We start from the raw sequence: 21,514 nt of genomic DNA on the forward strand, positions 1-21,514 counted from the left end.
TGGGAGGGGAGGCGGTGGCGGAAAGATGCGCGCGCAGTCACCCATCAGGGGAGGGGGAACTGTGGGGCGTCCGCCATCTTGTCTTCCTCTCCTTACCTGCGTCCTCGGGGGCGTGCGCACCACCCCCCCTCCCGCCGAGGAGGGGGGAGGGCCCCCTCTTGGCCGCCGCCTTCGCGGCCTTTAAATTCCCTTGGGGCCCGCGGCTACTACCACCGCCTTGCTTCCACTGCTTCCTCTCGAGGCACAGTGATGCGGGCGGTCGGTGGGAAAAATGGAAGACGCTACTCGCAGCGAACCGCCGCCGCCGCTTCCGAGGCCTCACCAAAATGGCCGCCGCCGTCTCGGCCGCCACCACCAACACCACCGCCACCACCACAGCTCACTATCGCTACCGCCGGCGCGGCCCGTCCTCTCGCGAGAAACAGTAACTGGAGGTTGGGGGAGCGAGGAAGCTCGCGTGCTAGCGTAGGGCGCTGCCCGAAGCGCAAGGCCGGCTGGGAGATGTAGTCCGCGCGGAGACAGCGCTTGCCCGCGACGGAGAGTTTTTATCCACTACGGAACCTGCCGCTGGAGCTGCATTGCGGCTGCCAACTCGGATGAGTCCGCCCCACTTTAATAGATCACCCGGAGTGCTGAAGCAATTTCTCAGGTACTTTTAGCTAGTTAGCAGTGGAGCATGGGCCTCTGGATTCATTTGGCAGTCCACTTATGTAGAGCTGCTTCATTTTACACAAGGGTTGTTGTTTAGTCTCGTAAGTTGTGACCGACTCAATACAACCCCATGGGCTGCAGGACGCCCGGTTTCCCTCGCCCTTCGCTATTTCTCAGAGTTTGCTCAAACTCATGTTCATTGAGTCAGTGATGCTACCCAACCATCTTATCCTCTGTCTTCCCCCTTATCCTCCTTCCCTCAATCTTTCCCAGTCTTTTCTAATGAGTTGGCTCTTGGCATCAGGTGGCCAAAGTATTGGAGCTTCAGCATCAGTCCTTCTAATGAATATTCAGTATTGATTTCCTTTAAGATTGACTGGTTTGATATCCTTGCAGTCCAGGGGACTCTCAAGAGTCTTCTCCGGCACCACAATTCAAAAGCATCAATTCTTCCGCGCTCAGCCGCCTTTATGATAGTATTCCCAGTAATTCCTAAGCATTTATACCAACTGTTTGCCAATTTTCTAGGTTAAGTACCCGCTTTGAGAATCTGATATCCTCACTCTGGAATATAATAACAGGACCTTTACTGAGGTCACTTTGTGCCCTGATTATCTCTTTTAATCGCAACAGTGCTCCATTTAACAAATGATTTGAGGCTGATAGATTAACCAGTGACAGAGCCCAAAACCAAGATTCATAGCCAACCAGCCTAAGTCACAAGGATACAAACACTGTCACAAAATTTACCACCTAAGCCTACCCTAGGAGCCAGGTTAGAAATCCAGGGTAAAGCTCTCATTCAGCTTCTCTTCATTCACTCAGTTTAGCTCTTCCCCATTCTACTTGAAGAGTTGATGATTCTCTCCGTGTAAGTGATTTAAAGTACTGTTTTTCTTACAGTAAAGACCATGGGTTGAAAACAAAAACCTAGAGTGGCCAGGAAGGTAATGTAAAAGCAAAGAGAGCAAATGAGGAATGCCAGGAACAGGAGACCATAAGCTCTGTCCAAAAGTAATAACCACTGTTCAAACCACTGTTCCTGTGGTTGCCCTACAGGAATGTGGGCCAAAATACATCAGATTCAGGCTGTCAGTTTGCTACCTCTGTTCTTTGCTGGAGCCTCAGGGCACACAGAAGCAAACAGGATTGATTGATTGAAAATGTAGATAAATGCCCATCTATTTAGACCCAGTTCAAAGTGTTTTTTTCTACGCCAAGATTACGTATTCTCTGAGATGCCATCATAGAACCACACTGAGCTTCCAAGAGTCTCAGATTTCTTACCCTTGCCATATAATTTTTTTTAATCTTTTTTCAAGACTTTTCCTTCAGAATTTAGCTCAAAGGCCACAACCCCCAGGTGATCTGTCTTGACCACCCTCGGGCTGGTTTAATACCCCTTCTGGTTCCCATAGCCTTCTGGGCTTCTTAAAACACTGAATGAATTGTATTTGGATTCACAGTCTGTGCACCCCACTCCCAAAACTCTTGTTAACGCCTTGAAGGTAGGGCCACGGTTTATACATGACAATTCTCAATGCCAGTCTCAGAAAAATTATTCAGGAAATTTATTAGTATTATCACATTTTATTTAAAAAAAACAAAAAATAACTAATATTGGTTATGTGAGCTCAAGTCTAAAATTTGTCTTCCATTTCCATGACTGTAACTATGGTCCAGCCGCCATCATCTCTTGGCTTGGATTACTCCTGACTGGGCCTCCCAGTTCCACTCCTGTTTTCCTTTGCTCTGTTCTCCACACAGCAACCAGAGTGACCTTTTCATATATATCAGATCATGATGCTCTCACAGTTAAAATCCCCAAATGGCATCCTAGTCCTCTTACATGAAAATTATGTATCATGGCTTAACATTCCCATAGGACAGACATGTGGAGCTGAAGAATAAATACATGTGACTCAGATTATATAAAGTTTAAGAGCAGCAAAAATTAACAAAAATCATAACAATAACCAGTGGGGGAGAAGGGTTTTGACTGGAAAGATGCACGAAGGGGATACTAGAACTGTATCAGAGGTTGGTAAACTATGACCCAAAGAGCAGATCCTGCACACCACCTGTTTTTTGTACAGCCGACAAGCTAAGTTTTTTTTTTTAATATTTTTATTTTTGGCTGCACTGGGTCTCCATTGCTGTGAGGGCTTTCTCTAGTTGTGGCGAGCATGGGCTATTTTTCATTGCACTTTGTGGGCTTCTTATTGTGGAGGCTTCTCTGGTTGCAGAGCATGGGCTCTGGGTTCTCGGGCTTCAGTAGTTGTGGCTCCCAGGCTCTAGAGCACAGGCTCAGTAGTTGTGGTGCATAGGCTTAGTTGCTCCGCAGCATAGGGGATCTTTCTGGACCAGGAATCAAACCCATGTCCCCTGCATTGGCAGATGCATTTTAACCACCGGACCACCAGGGAAGTCCTAAGAAAGGCTTTTATATTTTCAAACGGTTGAAGAAAAAAGAAGGAAAATATTTTGTGGTATGTTAAAATTACATGTAATTCAAATTTCAGTGTCCGTAACTAAAGATTTATGGGAATCAGACCATGCCTGTTCATTACATAGCAACTAGGGCTGCCTTCCTGTAATAGTGGAGTTTAGCAGTTGCACCAGAGACCGTAGGCCTACAAAGCCTAAACTATTTTCTGTATGGCACCTTACCAAAAACATTTGCTGACTCCTGTTTTATATCTCAGTCTAGATAAGGTCGCATCCATGGGTGTATACAGATGTAAGCATTCACTGAAATGTCCATGTAAAAGTTGTATACTTGCAACTAAACCCGTGCAGCACAACTACTGAGTCAGTGCTCTAGAGCCCATGAACCACCGCTACTGAGACAGTTCTCTAGAACCCATGAACCACAGCTACTGAAGCCCAAAGTAACAAGAGAAACCACACAATGAGAAGCCTAAGCACCACCACTAGAGAGTAGCCCCCCTCGCTGAAACTGGAGAAAGCTCTCACGCAGCAACGAAGACCCAGCACAGCCAAAAATAAATAAATCTTAAAAGATATATCTAAAAAAAAAAAAAAAAAAGTAGGACTTCCCTGGTGGTTCAGTGGTAAAGAATCCACCTGCCAATGCAGGAGACATGGGTTCAATCGCTGATCCAAGAAGAGCCCACGTACCGTGGAGCAACAAAGCCCGTGGGCCACAGGTATCGAGCCTGTGCTCTAGAGCCTGGGAGCCACAATTACTGAGCCCACGTGCCTGAGAGCCACTGCACTAAGAAGCCTGTACACCGCAACTACAGAGTATCCCCCACTCACCACAACTAGAGAAAGGCCTGCGCAGCAACGAAGACCCAGCACAGCTAAAAATAAATAAAATTATTTTTAAATTGTACATTGTATATATCTCACAACATGTATTTTTTACTTTCTTTTTCAATAAAGTAACCCTACAGGATATGATCCCTTCCATTTTTTTTAACCTCACATACCTCTCCTTCACTACACTATAGCCACCACGCTCTTCTCCAAAACATCCATCACTTCTGCTTTCAGAGCCTTCATCTCCATTGTTCCCTCTGTCTAAGACTTTTTCTCGGAATTCCATGACGATCCGCCAGTTAAAACGCAGTGCTTTCACTGCCATGGGTGCAAGTTCAATCCCTAGTCGGGGAACCAAGATCCCACAAACCATGTGGCTCAGCCAAAAAGTAATGATAATAATAATAATAAAGGTAAATAAAAATTAAAAAATCTTTCTCATGGCCAGCTCTCCCTTTTCATGAAGGTCTTAGTCCAAATGTTGCCTCCTTAGAGAAATTCTCTGACATTCAATAGCTGTTTCACTGCCTGTCACTCTTTCTCACATGCCTTTTTCACAACCCTTACCTGAAATTATTAATTTATTTGTATGCTTATTTATTGTCTGCCCCATTCCCACTTAAAGATGAACTCCTTGAGAGCAGGGACATTGTCACAGGGTTCATAGTCTCTAGATAATGTATGAAAAACATTTCAAACAACCCTGTGATGAAGAGATTTTTCTTCTGTTAGACAAATGAGATTTTGGTTGAATGAAAACTAATTTCAAGACTTAATATTGTCAAGATGTCAGTTCTGCCCAGCTTAATCTATAGATTCAATGCAGTCCCAATCAAAATCTCAGCAGGTTGTTGTGTGCATATCAACAAGCTGAATCTAAAGTTTGTATGGAGAGGCAAAAGATGAGAATAGCCAAAACAGTATTGAGAACCACGTTGGAAGACTGCCACTACCAGACTTCAAACCTCCCTATAAAGACAGCAATCAAGACAGTGTAGTACTGGCAGGAGAATGGACAGGTCAGTGGAACAGAATAGAGAGCCCAGAAACAGACCCACATAAATACAGTCTACTGATCTTTGACAACAGAGCAAAAGCAATTCTATAGAACAAAGATAGTCTTTTCAACAAATGGTGCTAAAACAACTGGACATCCACATGCAAAAAAGAATTTAGACACAGTTCTTATACCCTTCACAAAAATTAACTCAAAATGGATCACCCACTTAAATATAAAGCACAAAACCATAAAACTCCTAGAAGATAACATAGGAGAAAAGCCAGATGAATTTGTATGTGGCAATGATGACTTTTTGATGCAGCAGCAAAGGTAGGGTCCATGAAGGAAATAATTGATAAACTGGGTATCACTGAAATGAAAAAACTGCTCTGGGAAGACAATGTCAGGGGAAGGAGAACATAAACCACAAAGAGAGGGGAGATATTTGCAAAAGACCTGTCTAATAAAGGACTGTTATTCAAAATATACAAAAAACTCTTAAAACTCAAAAATAAGAAAACAATCCAATTAAAAAAATGAGTCAATGATCTTTCTGGGTCAAAGAAAAACACCTCACCAAAACAGATACACAGATTACAAATAAGTGTATGAAGTGATGCTCCACATCATATGTCATCAGGGAAATGCAAATTAAAACAACAGTGAGATTCCACTAGATATCTATTAGAATGCACCAGATCTAGAACATGGACAACACTAAATACTGACAAGAATATGGAGCAATGGGAACTCTTATGCATTACTGGAATGTGAAATGGTACAGCCACTGTAGAAGACAATTTGATGGTTTCTTTGGGCTTCCCTGGTGGCTCAGAGGGTAAAGTGTCTGCCTGCAATGCAGGAGACCTGGGTTTGATCCCTGGGTCAGGAAGATCCCCTGGAGAAGGAAATGGCAACCCACTCCAGTACTCTTGCCTGGAAAATCCCATGGACAGAGAAGCCTGGTAGACTACAGTCCATGGGATCACAAAGAGTTGGACACGACTGAGCGACTTCACTTTCTTTCTTTTCTACAAATGTAAACATACTCTTTCCATAGGAACCAGTAACCTCCCAAAGGATCAAAGGATCACTTTAAACACCCAAAGGAGTTGAAAACCTATGTCAACACAAAAACTGCACATAGATGTTTATAGCAATTTTATTTATAATTGCCAGGACTTGGAAGCAACCAAAATGTCCTTCAATAGATGAATGGATAAATAAACTGTGGTACATTCAGACAATGGGTACTAAAAGGAAGTGAGCTATCAAGCTATGAAAAGACATGGAGGGAATCTAAACACATAGTCCTAAGTGAAAAAAGTCAATCTGAAAAGACTACATACCGTGTGGTTCCAACTATATAACGTTCTGGAAAAGGCAACACTATGGAGACAGTCAAAAGATCAGTGGTTGTTAGAGACTGAGGGTGGGGAGATGGGACGAATTGGAGCACAGAGGATTTTTGTATGATACTATAATGGTGGCTGTTGTTAACTTGCCAAGTCATGTCCAACTCTTTCACCACCCTATGGACTATATAGCCCACCAGGCTCCTCTGTCCATGAGATTTTCCAGGCAAGAATACTGGAGTGGGTTGCGATTTCTTTCTTCAGGGATCTTCCTGACTCAGGGATTGAGCCCATCTTTCCTTCATCAGCAAGTGGGTTCTTTACCACTGAGCCACCGGGAAGTCCATAATGGTGGATACATGTCATTATACATTAGTCCAAAATCATAAAATGTACAACACCAAGAGTGAGCCATAATGTAATCTATGGACTTTGGGTGATAGTAATGCGTCAGTGTAGGTCCATCAATGATAACAACTGTACCACTCCCATGAGAGATGTTAAAGATGAGGGGATACTACACATGGGTGGGGGCAGGGGCTATATAGGAAACCTCTGTAACTTCCCCTCAATGCTGTGAACCTAAAATTGTTCTAAAAAATAAAGCCTTGAGGAATTTCCTGGCAGTCCAGTGGTTAGAACTTGGTGAGTTCACTGCCATGGACTTGGATTCGATCCCTGGTCGGGGAACTAAGAGCCCACAAGCAGCGAGGCAAGAAAGGAAGGAAGAGGGAGGGAAGGGAGGAAAAAAACCTTAATTTTTAAAAAGGAGAATGATTGGGCTTCCCTGGTGGCTCATTCCTTTGTTGGAGAAGATCTCACATGCCTTGGGGCCACTAACTCCGGAGGCCACAACTATTGAGCCTGTGCTCTAAAGCCCGGAAACCACAGCTACTGAGCCCACTCACCACCACAAGAGAAGCCACCACAACAAGAAGCCTGTGCACTGCAACGAAGAGAAGCCCTCATTCTCTACAACTAGAGAAAAGCCTGTGCAGCAATGAAGACCCAGCACAGCCAAAAATATAAATAAATACAGCATAAAACTGTCAAACTATTGTTCTCCATGTTATTAAAAAAAAAAAAACAGTGAGTGATACCCATCTTTTTAGACCCTCCCCCATCATTCTCAGCCCAAGCCAGAGTCTGAATGGGTTGAATCTTTATGATTCAACTCAGCTCAACTTTCGGAGCCTCACTCGCTTCATCCATACAAGTGGGGATAGACTTGCTGACGCAAAATTGGTTTGAAACCTCCAGAGAACCAGCTAAATGCAAGAGTGTGTTTAAAACCTCTGTTTCAGAGTCTCAAACTCATGATTTTCAGGTTTAGTCTCCAAATGTGCCTTACATGATATTTTAATATTCTGAGTATTATCATTAATACTTTAGGCAAGGCTCTTACTTGCCATAAGCCCCGCCATTTCTTTTTATATATAATTATTTATTTAGTTTTGGCTGTGCTGTGAACCTAAAATTGTTCTAAAAAATAAAGTCTTTGGGAATATTCTGGGCGTTCAATGGCTAGAACTTGGTGAGTTCACTGCCACGGGCTTGGATTCGTGTGGGCTTTCTCTAGTTGTGGCAACTGGGGACTACTCTCTAGTTGCAGCGCAAGGGCTTCTCAGTGCAGTGGCTTCTCTTGTGGAGGACAGGCTCTAGGGCATGTAGGCTTCAGTAGTTGCTATACATGAGCTCGGTAGTTGCAGCTCCCGGGCTCTATAGAGCACAGGCTCAGTCATTGTGGCGCACAGGATTAGCTGTCCCACAGCATGTGGGATCTTCCTGGACCAGGGATTGAACCCGTGTCTCCTGCATCGGCAGGTGGATTCTTTACCACTGAGCCACCAAGGAAGCCCTGCTGCCCATTTTTAATTGTCTTTCCCTGGGCAACTTCACACATTTGTCATATCTGCCTGGCTGCTGTAGGCAGCTGAATCTGTGACCGCTTGTTCTTACACGTGAGTGGGAGAAACAGGAACGAAGATGATACAGTCCTTGTTCTCAAGAACTTAGTCTCATTGGGGAATGAGTTGTGAGCTTGCTAAAAAGTCAGGGCAGAGTGTTTTGATGCCACGGTGGTCAAGAATGTTGTCAGATCCTGTGGGGAAGACTTCCTAGAGACGTTGCCATCTGAGTCTGACATTGAGAAATTTAGTCACGAACAGTAGGTACTTCAGGAAAATGACATGGCCTCAGTGAGGTTGAGGGTTACAGGAGAATTGATCAGCTTATCTTCTTTATGAGAGAGCAGATTGCGATAGATAGGTCAACTGGGGCCAGGCTGTCAAAGGCCCAGCATACCAGGCTAGGTAGTAGGGGATTCGTTCAGAGGTTACAGGGAGCTACTGAAAGTCGTTGAGCAGGAATTGACATGGTCCATCCTCCACTTTTGAAAGGACAATCTAACAATGAATTTTGTTCCTCCTCTGTCCATGGGATTTCCCAGACAAGAATAGTGGAGGGGTTGTCATTTCCTTCTCCAGGGGATCTTCCTGACTGAGGGATCGAACCCGAGTCTCCTGCACTTCTGCACTGAGCCATAAGAGAAGCCGACAGAATGAATGGGGTGGCTGTAAAGATATTAATAGTTGTAAGACTGGAGATAGAGGCAGGGGAAGTGACCCAGTTGTAATGGGGACTACTAGCCAGAAGGTGGCAGTGGAGATGGAGGGAGATACTGCAGAGAAAATTAGCAGAACTTGCCAAGACAGTTGATTGCTAGTGGTAACGATCCTCTAAACAGCCGTTCCTCTAGCCTTCTGTGAGGCTAGCCTTTCCCAGTCTCCTCCTACCTCCCTGGATGCTTCTTCTCAGTCTTTCTTACTGGCCACTTCTCCTGGACACCTCCATCAGCTGTAGGGGTCCTCATCATTCTTTCCTCAGTTGCCTTCTCTCATCCAACACGTTCTCAAGGGCAGAAGTGGATATCCCAAAGGTAATAACCCTTGAAGCTTCAGGACCCCTGCCTTATAGAGAACCTTTCATTGCTTGAAGTATCTAGGGGTTATATAGAGCAACATAGGTGGGAAAGTCAGGTGGCAACCAGAAAGCATTGACATGTAAGCACCCCTGCTAATTTGCCTAGAGAGATCTCAGAAGAAAAAGACCGTAATCCCTACGGCTCCAGTCATTTGCTGTGATTTCATTGTGCAGTCCAATGACCACCTCGGCTTTTACACCAAGGGCTTGCGAGGACTATCCTTGGGTCTGAACTCCTGGATTCTTCGTGCAGGCATACCAGACACCTTGGATGCATACATATAAAACTGAACTCGTGATCTGATGGGAAGACCTGGTAGCTCAATGGTAAAGAATCCCCCTGCCAATGCAGGAGATGCAGATTCCATCCCCCTGGGCTGGGAAGATGCCCAGGAGGAGGGCATGGCAACTCACTCCAGTGGGGAAATCCCATGGACAGAGAGCCTGATGGGCTACAGCCCATGAGGTCAGAGTTGGACACGACTGAAGCGACTTAGCAGCAGCAGCAGCAGCAGCAGTGACTGCATGCATGACCTGAACCACAAAATCTGCTCTGAGGTGCACCATTATCCACCCAGTTGCTCAAACCAGAGCAAATACTTTCTCTTTCCCTCACACCTCACATCCAGCCACCGATTCTTTTTCCATTACATCTGAGATATTTCTCTCTAATGGATATTACTATCCATTTCCCTCCAGCCCCACACCCGACTCTTAGCCCTTGATGACATAATCAGTGACTGTTACAACAATATTGTTTCCATTTTATGTTTTAGATTTTTGGCCATGAGGCATGTGGGGTCTTAACTCCTGGACCAGGGATGGAACAAACACACCCTGCCTTGGAGGGTGATTCTTTTTTTTTTTTTTTTACTTTACTTATATATCCATTTGGCTATGCTGTGTCTTAGCTGCAGAATGTGGGATCTAGTTCCCTCACAGGGATCGAACCTGAGTCCCCTGCACTGGGAGCACAGAGTCTTAGCCACTGGACTACCAGAGAAGTCTGGAAGGTAGATTCTGAACCACTGGACCGCCAGGGAAGTCCCACTGCTGGGACTTTAGTCCACCCCCACCACTACCATTATCTCTAACTGCCTCCCTACCCTATTCTTTGTTACGGACAATGACTGTTTTCTCAGTCTTATGTAAAGTGATATGCAAATGAAGCTTCTAGATGAGAAGAGTCCCCTGGTCTCCTGCCCTCTACCAGCCAGACAGCTGCTCCTAACTCTCCCGGCAATGAAAGATTCCAGGGCTTGGGCTGTCTGCACCAGCCTCCTAAGCAGTCTGTCCGTGGCTGGTCTCTCCTCTCGCTGGAGTCCCAGCTCCTGCAGGGTTTCTGTTCCAATGGGGGCAAACCAAGGAGAAGCATGAGAGAGTCTAGGACTATGTCAGGGCCTCCTAATGTGGTGTAGCAGGTGGAGGGGACAGAGATGGGGGCCCGGAGAGGTGCCATTTTAGTCTCTGGTGAGGTGGCAATTGGAACAGAGACCTGTGGAGGTTTCTCCCCAACACAGCAGCTAGGGAAAACTTTTCTTAACTGCAAAGCTGACAGAGTCACTGTTGCAAGTCCTTTCATGGTTCCCATGATACTCCTTTCTGAGTTCCACAACGCTCTGCTTGGTAGCCTTTGGCAAATTCTCCAACCTCATCTCTTCCAGCCCTCCATACTCCAGCCACACTGGTCTTCCCATTCATGTCCCTCTATAGGCTCTTTCTCCACTCTGGGCTTTCTCACATACGGTTCTTTCCTTTCCACCTAGTCAAACCCCACAGGGTAGGGGGCTTCCCTGGTGGCTCAGTGGTAAAGAATCCGCCTGCCATTGTGGAAGTCACAGGTTCGATCCCTGATCCAGGAGGATCCCACATGTCGCAGAGAAACGAAGCCTGAGTGGCACAACTATTGAACCTGTGCTCTAGAGCCCGGGAACCACAACTGTTGAGCCCACGTGCCACAACTACTGAAGCCCACAGTCTCCTAGAGTCTGTGCTCCACAACAAGAGTAGCCCCTGCTCGCTGCAACTAAAGAAAAGCCCACACAGCAAGGACCAGCACAACCCCCAAAATAGATAAAAACAAACAAAACCCACAGAGTACATCGCTGCCTCCAGAATCCTTCCCTGGTTCTCTGACTGCATTATATCACTTGAACATTCTGTGCCTTTTTTTTTTTTTTTGCCTCTGGGCACTTTAACATTGGAAACAATTACTTGATTTCCTGAAGGCTCATGGCAAGAGAGGAGCCACATTTGCCGTCTTCACTTACCTGCACGTGTCTATGCCGATTGTCTGGAGAGTGACAGACATATACTAAATATCAAAAGATAGGGGCTGGTTGATGTCTACATGGGTACATGATGGCCATGACCCATATGTGTGAAATTCACTCAAACTGTAACAGTGACAGGACTTCCCTGGTGATCCATTGGCTAGGATGCCATGCTCCCAATTCAGGGGCCTGAGTTCAATTCCTGGTCAGGGAACTAGATCTCACATTCCAGAACAAAGATCAAAGATCCCATGTGTAACAGTTAAGACCTGGTACAGGCAAATAATTTAAAAATTGTAAGGGTAACAAACACTATAAGCACCAATCTTTGTTTTTACACGTTAATTCACCTATTTCTCACAATAACCTTATTGAGCAGATCATCATTCCTGCTTTTACAGATGGTGAAAGAAAAAGATGGTTAACAACAAGGACCTACTATAGAGCACAGGGAACTCTGCTCAGTGCTACGTGGCCTTGTGGATGGGAAAGGGGTTTGGGGGTGAAAAGATACAGGTATATGTGTATGTCCCATTGCTGTCCAGCTGAAACTATCACAACACTGTTAATCAGCTATACTCCATTATAAAATAAAAAATGTTTTTTAAAGATAGTTAAATAACTTGTCCCACGTGACACAGCTGGAACGCAGCAGAGCAGGCACTCGAACCCAGAGAGACTGACTCACATGTGTGCCCTTAACTGCTATGCAACACAGCCTATCAAAGCCAGGTCTATGAGGCTCCAGGCATCATTCTAGGCACCAGGGAGATGGTATTAGGAAAACAAACCAGTAGAAAACTCAACATTCAGGTTCTTATTGAGCTGATATTCCTGATGGAGAAAGACAAGGAACAAATATATAAGTAAATAAAAGTATAAAGTAAAGATGGGTAAAATGTGTTATGAAAAAATAAAGCGGGGTGGATAGAGAGAGTGAGGGGCAGAGAGGTGCTCTTTTGAATAAGGCAGTCTGGTAAGGCCTCTCTGCAGTGCAGACATTTGAAGAGAGGGTGCTTTGGGGGAAGAACATTCTAAGCAGAGGTACAAAGAGGCTGCCCAGCTTATCCTGAAAGGAAGCAACCAAGAGGCTCTGGAGGCTGCACGGGACAGCAGTAGGAGATGAGACCAAAGAGGAGGGTCAAGCTTAGATCTTTCTGAAGGAGTTTCGATGGAGTTCTAAGTGTGGCAGGAGGGCTCTGAGCAGAAGCCAGTGTTGAGAAAGAATTGTGAGTGTGAGATGAGAAGGTGATTGCTGTAACCTCAGTGAGAGGTTAATGGAGATCAAAATTTTTAGGTAGAACAGGAACCTGGGGATAGAATTGCCAGATTTAACAAATAACTCTTCTGAGAGGACCTTCCAGAGGAGCCTCCGGAAGTCAACTGTATAGTGGTTGAAGTCCCAGGAGGCTAGGAGAAGGTGGTGAGCTGCCTTTCTTCTCTCTGGGGGGACTGGGAACTTATGAGAACACAGCCAAGCACAGAGGCTTTACGGATTGATTCCAGCACATCTTAACACAGTGATCAAAAACATCCCCAACCTGGGTGGGATGAATTGGGATTGACATGTACACACTGTGCTAAGTTGCTTCAGTCGTGTCCAGCTCTTGGTGACTCTATGGACTGTAGCCCGCCAGGCTCCTCTGTCGGTGGAATTCTCCAGGCAAGAATACTGGAGTGGGTTGCCATTTCCTCCTCCGGGGGATCTTCCCAACCCAGGGGTCGAACCTGTGTCTCTTAGATCTTCTGCACTGGCCGGCAGGTTCTTTACCACTAGAACCAACTGGTAAAGCCCATATATACACTACTATGTATAAAATAGGTAACTAAGGAGAACCTGCTGCATAGTGCAGGGAACTCTACTTAATGCTCTGTGGAGACCTGAATGGAAAGGAAATCCAAAAAAGAGGGAGTATGTTTATGCATATAGCTGATTCACTTAGCTACACAGCAGAAAGTAACACAACACTGTAAAGCCACTGTATTCCAATAAAAAAAAAAACAACCCTGAAAGAGGGGATCTAAAATGATGCCCAGTTCTAGGAAGGGCATGGGAAGAGAGGCACACACATACTGCCCCAGGGTGGAGGGGAGTGTACATGGGCACAGTCTTTTTGATTTGGATCTTTTAAAAGACTTTTTTTAAAGTATTAATTAAAAAAATATTCTTTCCTCCAGAAATTATGCTTTTAGAAGTTTATTTAAGGAATCAGTCAGAAAAATGAGCAAATATGCATGGACAAAGATGTACATCACAGCACTGTTTATAAAAGCAAAAAAAAAAAAAAAAATTGGCCATGACCTAAAGTCTCAACAAAAGAAAAATAGAGAATTCCCTGGTGGTCCAGTGGTTAGGATTTGGCACTTTCACTGCCCGGGGTTCAATCTCTGATCAGTGAACTAAGATTCCCACTCCACTCCACCCCACCCCACATACACACGCACACAAAAGACAAGTATATGAAGAAGTAGCTGGGAGATAAGAAACTCAAATCGCCAATAAATATATTGAAAAAATGGTCACCCTCATGAATAATCAGGGAAAGGTAAAAGTGATAACATTACCATTTCATTATCTGTAAAGTTACACTTTATTTAACAGTTCTGCACGCCAACAGAGCACCTTAGCACCCAGATTATGGTCTCTAACAACGGCTGATTGCAGAAAAGACCAAGTCTATGTCTAGGACTGAAAGGTACAAGGTGAACCTGGAACATCCTGTAGAGCCAGGAAGCATGAAAGTTTTCAAAGATTAACGTAGTCTTGTTGGAAAGACATGAGAATTTTGGAAATGGGGCTCCCACTGGCCAACTCTAAGACTATTAAAACCTCCAAAAGAAAATGTTGGGCTTGTTGCACTAAAGTATTCACAGAATAGTGAACACAGTACTGTAATCTTTTTAAAAAGGTAAATAAAATAAAATATATCCTATTTTGTCATCTTGTTAGTGAAAAAAGAAATTTAAATGGAAGCAAAAAATGAACAGAGTGTGTGTTTGTTAATTCTAAGAGATGGTACACAGGTATTTATTATACTTACCTGTTTTTAATTTAAAAACAATTTTTAAGTGTGTCTAGGATAGAGGTAACACAAATGTTTGCTTTATAATTATTTCTTAAGAAGTGCATATGCTTTTTATATTCTTCTGGTATATGTTGTATTTTACAATTTAAAAAAATTTAACAGCAAGGGATTGGTTGATTAAATTACAGTGTAGCAGTTATGTGGCATAATGTGCAATCATTAAAATGAAGTACTGACATATTGAAAACAGCAGGGTACAGAGTAGAGTATTTTGTATAATCGTAATTTATAAATTTAGAGGATGAATATATTCTTATGGGCAGACAAGGAAATGTGAGCTTGCTCACCAGTATGTTAACTGAGATTATCTCTGGGTGGTAGGATCTGGAATAATTTCAAATTTTTGTGAGCTTGTCTGAATTTTTGAAAAGATTTGGTCACAGGCATGTATCATTATTATAAAAGCAACATGCTGTAAAAATCCATACCACCTCAATCCAATCTCTCCCCACACAAAACTACTCTAAACAGAGCTTAATGGCTATTCTTGTCCATTTTTCAGAGCTTACACACACTCTTTCCTTTTTTAAACAGAAATAAGAGGATCCTGTACATGTTGTTCTACAACCTACATTTCTTATTTAGCAACACAGTTACAGAGATATTTCCTTTGTGAATCACGCTTTTACAATCAGAAGAAAAAGTACCATTATCTATGGTTTTGGAAACAACTGATGCTGTTGGTGTATATTACTAACATGGTAAAATGTAGAAAAAAATGTCAGCCTATAGAATATAATTCCATTTCCTAAGAATAAATAAATCTAAATAGGCAAACAAAAAAGCAGACAAAATTTTAGAAGAATATAACAAACTGTTAAATGTGATTATCTTGTTGAAGATGAGAAGGCAAAAACTGTTGATCTTTTCTTCTTTATAGTCTATTTTCTTTAAAAACTTTTTTTTTGCAGTGAGCATACATCGCCTCCTTTTAATATATAAACTTCCCCCCAGCTTTATTGAGATATAATTGACATTGTGTTTTGAACTCTTAAAATATTTTTTTAAATTGCAGTAATACACGTTTGCTTTTCATCAAACATAAAATCCATTATTCCAAAGTATAAGCCAAGAGGTATGTCTTTCCTTTACCTTCTTAATTCCACTCCCCAGAGGCAACCAGTGTTAAATTACTCATATTTCCTCAAATTTTCCATGAGTATGTGTCTTTTATATCTACAAATGATATCATTCTGTATATATTTTTCTACATCTTGCCTTTTTACACTTCATCTCTGTCTATCATCTTTCCAGGCCAATACATACAGATTTACCTCATACTTTTATTAGCTACCTAATAGTCGGTGTGCATATAACATGGTGTCTGTCTACCTTTGTATCATGCTGTTGTGAACAACCTTGTTCATTTATATCTTGAGTTGTACAAGTAAATTCTCAAAGTGGAAAAGAATTGCTGGGTCAAAGAATATGTGAATGTGAATTTAAGATTTCCACAGATAGCTAAATATTGCCCTCCTAAGGTGCTACACCAATTTCTAGTGCCACCAACAGTGTACGAAGGGTGCCTGTTTGCCTCCCCCATCAGTATCACTAGTTAGCAAGTTTTTAAAACATCTGCTGTGAAATATCAATTCTAATGAATAAAAAACTTTGATTTTATAGTAATTTTTTAATCTTGACACAAACCCTTATTTGAAAGATATTCTATGCCCAAGATAAAACAAACATTCCAAACAGTACACAAAGGTATATAATAAAAAGAGAGTCTCCCTATATGACTTCCTAGCCCATTACCCAATCCAACCTAGTCACCCTGTGAAAGCCTGTAGGATGAGAGTGAAATTCTGGGGAACTCCCTGGTGGTTCAGTGGTTAAGACTCCAAGCTTCGACTGCAGGGCATGAGTTCGATCCCTGGTTGGGACACAAGCGGCCAAAAAAAATAAATACATTTTAAAAACATCAAAAATAAAGTAAAATTTTCAGGCATAGATAATATTTCCTTCACTAATGTTTCTTACACAAACAGTGGTATATGGTACATGTTTTTTTTTTTTTTTTTAGAAAAGACTTCAAGCCTGCATGCTAGGTCGCTTCAGTTGTGTCCAGCTCTTTGTGACACTCTGGACTGTAGCCCACCAAGTTCCTCTGTCCATGGGATTCTCCAGGCAAGAATACTGGAGTGGGTTGCCATGGCCTCCTCCAGGGGATCTTCCCAACCCAGGGATCGAACGTGCTTCTCCGGCAGCTCCTGTACTGCGGGTGGTTTCTTTACCGCTGAGCCATGGAGGAAGCCCAGAAAAAGACTTCAGATACTAAGAATTGGATTAATTAAAATCTATAATCTGTGACATATGGTTGTTATCTGTTTGTAGCCCTCTTCTGTTTATTTACTTGTTTTATGTTTTTATTTGTTTATTCATCATATATGTATATATTTACTTATTCATATTGCAATAATTCACATCTTCTAATGGGCTCCCCACTTTGTTCTGTTCATGCTGCAACACCTTCCCCAAAGCAGGAAACCATTATCTAGAACTCTGTGTTTATTGTTTTCTTGTTTTTAGTTTTATAGTTTTGTCCTCTCTATGATGATTAAACAATACACTGTTTAATTTTAGCTATTTACTTGTTCTATTAATTTATTTGGCTATGCTGGGCTTTAGTTGCGGCATATGGGATCTAGTTCCCTGATCAGGGACTGAACCTGGGCTCAAAGTCAAGTGGGCCTTAGGAAGCATCACTATGAACAAAGCTAGTGGTGGTGATGGAATTCCAGTTGAGCTATTTCAAATCCTAAAAGATGATGCTGTAAAAGTGCTGCCCTCAATATACCAGCAAATTTGGAAAACTCAGCAGCTGCCACAGGACTGAAAAGATCAGTTTTCATTCCAATCCCAAAGAAAGGCAATGCCAAAGAATGCTCAAACTACCACACAATTGCACTCATCTCACACGCTAGTAAAGTAATGCTCAAAATTCTCCAAGCCAGGCTTCAACAGTACGTGAACTGTGCACTTCCAGATGTTCAAGCTGGATTTAGAAAAGGCAGAGGAACCAGAGATCAAATTGCCAACATCCTTTGGATCATCAAAAAAGAAAGAGAGTTCCAGAAAAACATCTATTTCTGCTTTATCGACTATGCTAAAGCCTTTCACTGTGTGGATTGCAACAAACTGTGGAAAATTCTTAGAGATGGGAATACCAGACCACCTGATCTGCCTCCTGAGAAGTCTGTATGCAGGTCAGGAAGCAACAATTAGAACTGGACATGTAACAACAGACTGGTTCCAAATTGGGAAAGGAGTACATCAAGGCTGTATATTGTCACCATACTTATTCAACTTACATGCAGAGTACATCATGAGAAATGCTGGGCTGGATGAAGCACAAGCTGGAATCTAGATTGCTGGAAGAAATATCGATATGCAGACGATACCATCCTTATGGCAGAACATGAAGAAGAACTAAAGAGCCTCTTGATGAAAGTGAAAGAGAAGAGTGAAAAAGTTGGCTTAAAGCTCAACATTCAGAAAACTAAGATCATGGCATCTGGTCCCATCACTTCATGGCAAATAGATGGGGAAACAATGGAAACAGTGACAGACTTTATTTTGGGGGGCTCCAAAATCACTGCAGATAGTGACTGCAGCCATGAAATTCAAAGACGCTTGCTCCTTGGAAGAAAAGTTATGACCAACCTAGACAGCATATTCAAAAGCAGAGACATTACTTTGCCAACAAAGGTCTGTCTAGTCAAAGCTATGGTTTCTCCAGTAGTCATGTATGGAAGTGAGAGTTGGACTATAAAGAAAGCTGAGTGCCGGAGAATTGATGCTTTTGAACTATGGTATGTGGAGAAGACTCTTGAGAGTCCCTTGGACTGCAAGGAGATCCAACCAGTCCATTGTAAAGGAAATCAGTCCTGAATATTCATTGGAAGGACTAATGCTGAAGCTAAAGCTCCAATAATTTGGCCACCTGATGGGAAGAACTGACTCACTGGAAAAGACCCTAGTGCTGGGAAAGATTGAAGGCAGGAGGAGAAGGGGACGACAGAAGATGAGATGGTTGGATGGCATCACCAACTTAATGGATATGAGTTTGAGCAAGCTCTGGGAGTTGGTGATGGACAGGGAAGACTGGTGTGCTGCAGTCCATGGGATCACAAAGGGTCGGACACGACTGAGCGACTGAACTGAACTGATCCCCTTGTAGGTAGTCCTCAGAGTCTCACTTGCTGTTTTTACACTCAATGGTCCATTCATGAAGTCCATACTGCGTAGCTGTGGTTAATTCCAATTTCACTCTTGTGTAATATTTCATTTTTATCAAAGTGCTCCAATGTTTTTATCCATTCTCCTATTGAAGGGCTTTTTGGGTTCTTTCTGGTTAGTGACTATTGATTCACTCCTGTTATGAATATTCATGTCCATGTCTCCTGGAACACTTGTGCAAGACTTGTTCCTGGATATTTGCCCAAGAGTGGAATTGCTAAGCTTTAACATGTGTAAATGTTCAATTTTATAAGAAAGAAACAATAAATTGTTTTCTAAAATGATTGTATGGGTATATATTCCCATCAGCAATGTATCGAAGATATGTTGTTCTTTTCCAATACTTGGCGTTTTAATTCATGCCATAGACTGGGTATCTCATTATGATCTTCATTTGTATTTACTTGAATGATGTTGCAAATCTCTTCAAGAGCTTTTTAGCCATGCTTCCTCTTCTTTGAAATGCATATTCAAATCTTTCACCCATTTTTCTGTTGGCTTATTATCCTCTCTTGGCTTATAGATGGTCTTTAAATCATTTCAACATATATCCTTGAATGGTTATTTGGGTTTACACATATCTTCTTCAAATCTGTAGCTTATAATTTTGTTTTAATTTTAATATAGTTCTATTTATGAATATTTTCTTTTATAACTAACCTTTATGTGTGTTGTTTGAGATTCTTTATTAGTCAAACAAGGTCAGAAAGAAATTTTCTTATATTTTCTCCTAAAACTTTTCTTTTTTTTTTTATTTTCTCCCAAAACTTTTCAAGTTTTGCCTTGATAATTTTTTTTTTTGCCTTTGATAATTAAATCCTTATATCTGGAGTTGATTTTTGTGTATAGTGTGAGGCAATGATTTAACTTCATTTTTCCCATAAGGATGACATTTTTTCAAGCTCCATTATTGAATAGTGCTTCGTTAGATCTCCCATACCACCCCTGTCATTTATCAAATTTTTTTATATTCATGAGTTCATTTTGCTGAATTTCTATCACTACCAATACTATCTTGCCTTCATCGCCACAGCTTTTTAACAATTCTGGTTGAACAAGTCTCTTCTCTTTATTCTTCTTTAGAAATTTCTATCTGTTCTTAGCCCTTTGCTCCTCTGTATATATCTTTTAACTGGCTTGTTGAGTTTCATGGACAAACCCTGTTGTAAGCTTTATTAACATTGCCTTGATGGTTACAGATCAATTTGGAGAGAACTGTATCCTTACAATATCATCTTCCTATCCGTGAACACAAGATAACCCCACTTGCCTATTAATAATAAAATCTTGAAGATTATCCCAGATTTGGGATCTACTCTATATTTTTAAAGACCATTGTGTGAATATTGAATGATATAGTTCATCAATCTCCTAATTTGGACACTCCAATTTTCATTCTCTAGCTCTAGAAATAATATTTTGGTGAATAAACTTGTAGTGAATATCTTCATGTACATAAAGAACAAGTGTTCAGTTTTGCTTTTAGTCTCTGTCTATTACTAACTATATTTAACCTGTTCTGCACACAGCACGATGGCTCTAGATGTTCTTGGTCCCTGTTCATCACCATCTTCCTCCTCCTGTGTCTTCCCAGAAGACAAACAGAGGCTCTGTGATCCCCAAGTATTGGGGTCAGGGTCCCCTAGAGAATCTACAATTGCTTCCCCTGAAACTAAGGGTGAGTTGGGGAGATTTGGAGTTAAATAAAGTGATTCTGTTAGATAAGAAAAATTGCTTCATTTCTAGGGGGTGTCAAGTGCTTCATACACATTTCATCACTGCCCCACTCTGGCCCAGCCCTGAGAGGCGAGCCTCATTATCTCGCTGTTGTTCTTTCTTTATCCTGAGACACTGAGGCCCCAGTTCACCCAGCATTTTAGAGACCTCGACTGGATTCCAAGTGGGGATTGTCCCAGCCAGCCTCAGGAAATGTTTATTGACAGTAAAGCTGGGTATGAGTATATCAACAAACAGTTATTAACCAATATTTCTCCTTTTTCAAAGTTCTAAACTTTTCCATCAAGGGCTCTTTGTTTTGCTTATGAAAAAAGTCAACACTCATTTGCATCACTGAGGACTTCTCTTCTTTCACAGTGGGGCGTGGGAGGACAGGAGCTGGTATTAGAGAGTTAGAGACCACAGGACCCCCGTCCCTAGTTCATCTGATCTCGGTACCTAACATAGAGTCTGACACCTGGTTCCACAAGTGTTATTATCATTCAGGACATTTACAGAATAATTATCCTAATGGCTACTATTTCCTGGGCATTGACTGCTTTCCCAGAGCTGCCCAGGGCCTTTTTCTTTTGCAGCAATTTTTAGTCCTCCAGTCTTTTGAGGTCCAAGGCCTTGTCCCTTTTTTGGTAGGTGTGGTTAAACGCTCAGCTTCAGAGGGGTAACTAACCTAAAATCACAAAGCTCACAGGCAAACAGCTAGCAAAGCAGAAATTCAAGCTCATATTTTGTCTGATCCTAAAGTCTGTCCATCTTGAATTTTTCACTGAGTTTGGATAAGCTCTTTTCATCTTTGGGTTGCAGTATAAAATGGGGACACTCATACCAGTCTTCTCTGCCTTGCAAGCAAGCCTTGGGGTCATTATATTCTTAGTATTAAATAACCAACTCCAGCAAGTTGGTGCTAGA

At 42.3% G+C, this 21,514-nt stretch overlaps 1 protein-coding gene and 1 long non-coding RNA gene across 2 annotated transcripts in view; one reads left to right on the top strand and one right to left on the bottom strand.

Annotated features, from left to right (window-relative positions):
• SRCAP (Snf2 related CREBBP activator protein) overlaps window positions 1-406 on the bottom strand; it is a 30,894-nt gene extending 30,488 nt beyond the window's left edge. Inside the window, exon 1 of the mRNA XM_081553005.1 lies at window positions 97-406. The gene's annotated coding sequence lies outside the window, so the exon portion shown is untranslated. The remainder of the gene's footprint in view (window positions 1-96) is intronic.
• Window positions 2-20,602, top strand: LOC145531209 (uncharacterized). The gene is made up of 2 exons (XR_014072276.1): window positions 2-649; window positions 20,401-20,602. It is a non-coding gene; the product is annotated as an uncharacterized LOC145531209 (long non-coding RNA).
• The last annotated feature ends 912 nt before the right edge of the window (window positions 20,603-21,514 follow it).

The sequence above is a fragment of the Giraffa tippelskirchi genome, chromosome 13, assembly GCF_054371585.1.
Source record: "Giraffa tippelskirchi isolate mGirTip1 chromosome 13, T2T-mGirTip1v1.2.pri, whole genome shotgun sequence".
Classification (NCBI taxonomy): domain Eukaryota; kingdom Metazoa; phylum Chordata; class Mammalia; order Artiodactyla; family Giraffidae; genus Giraffa; species Giraffa tippelskirchi.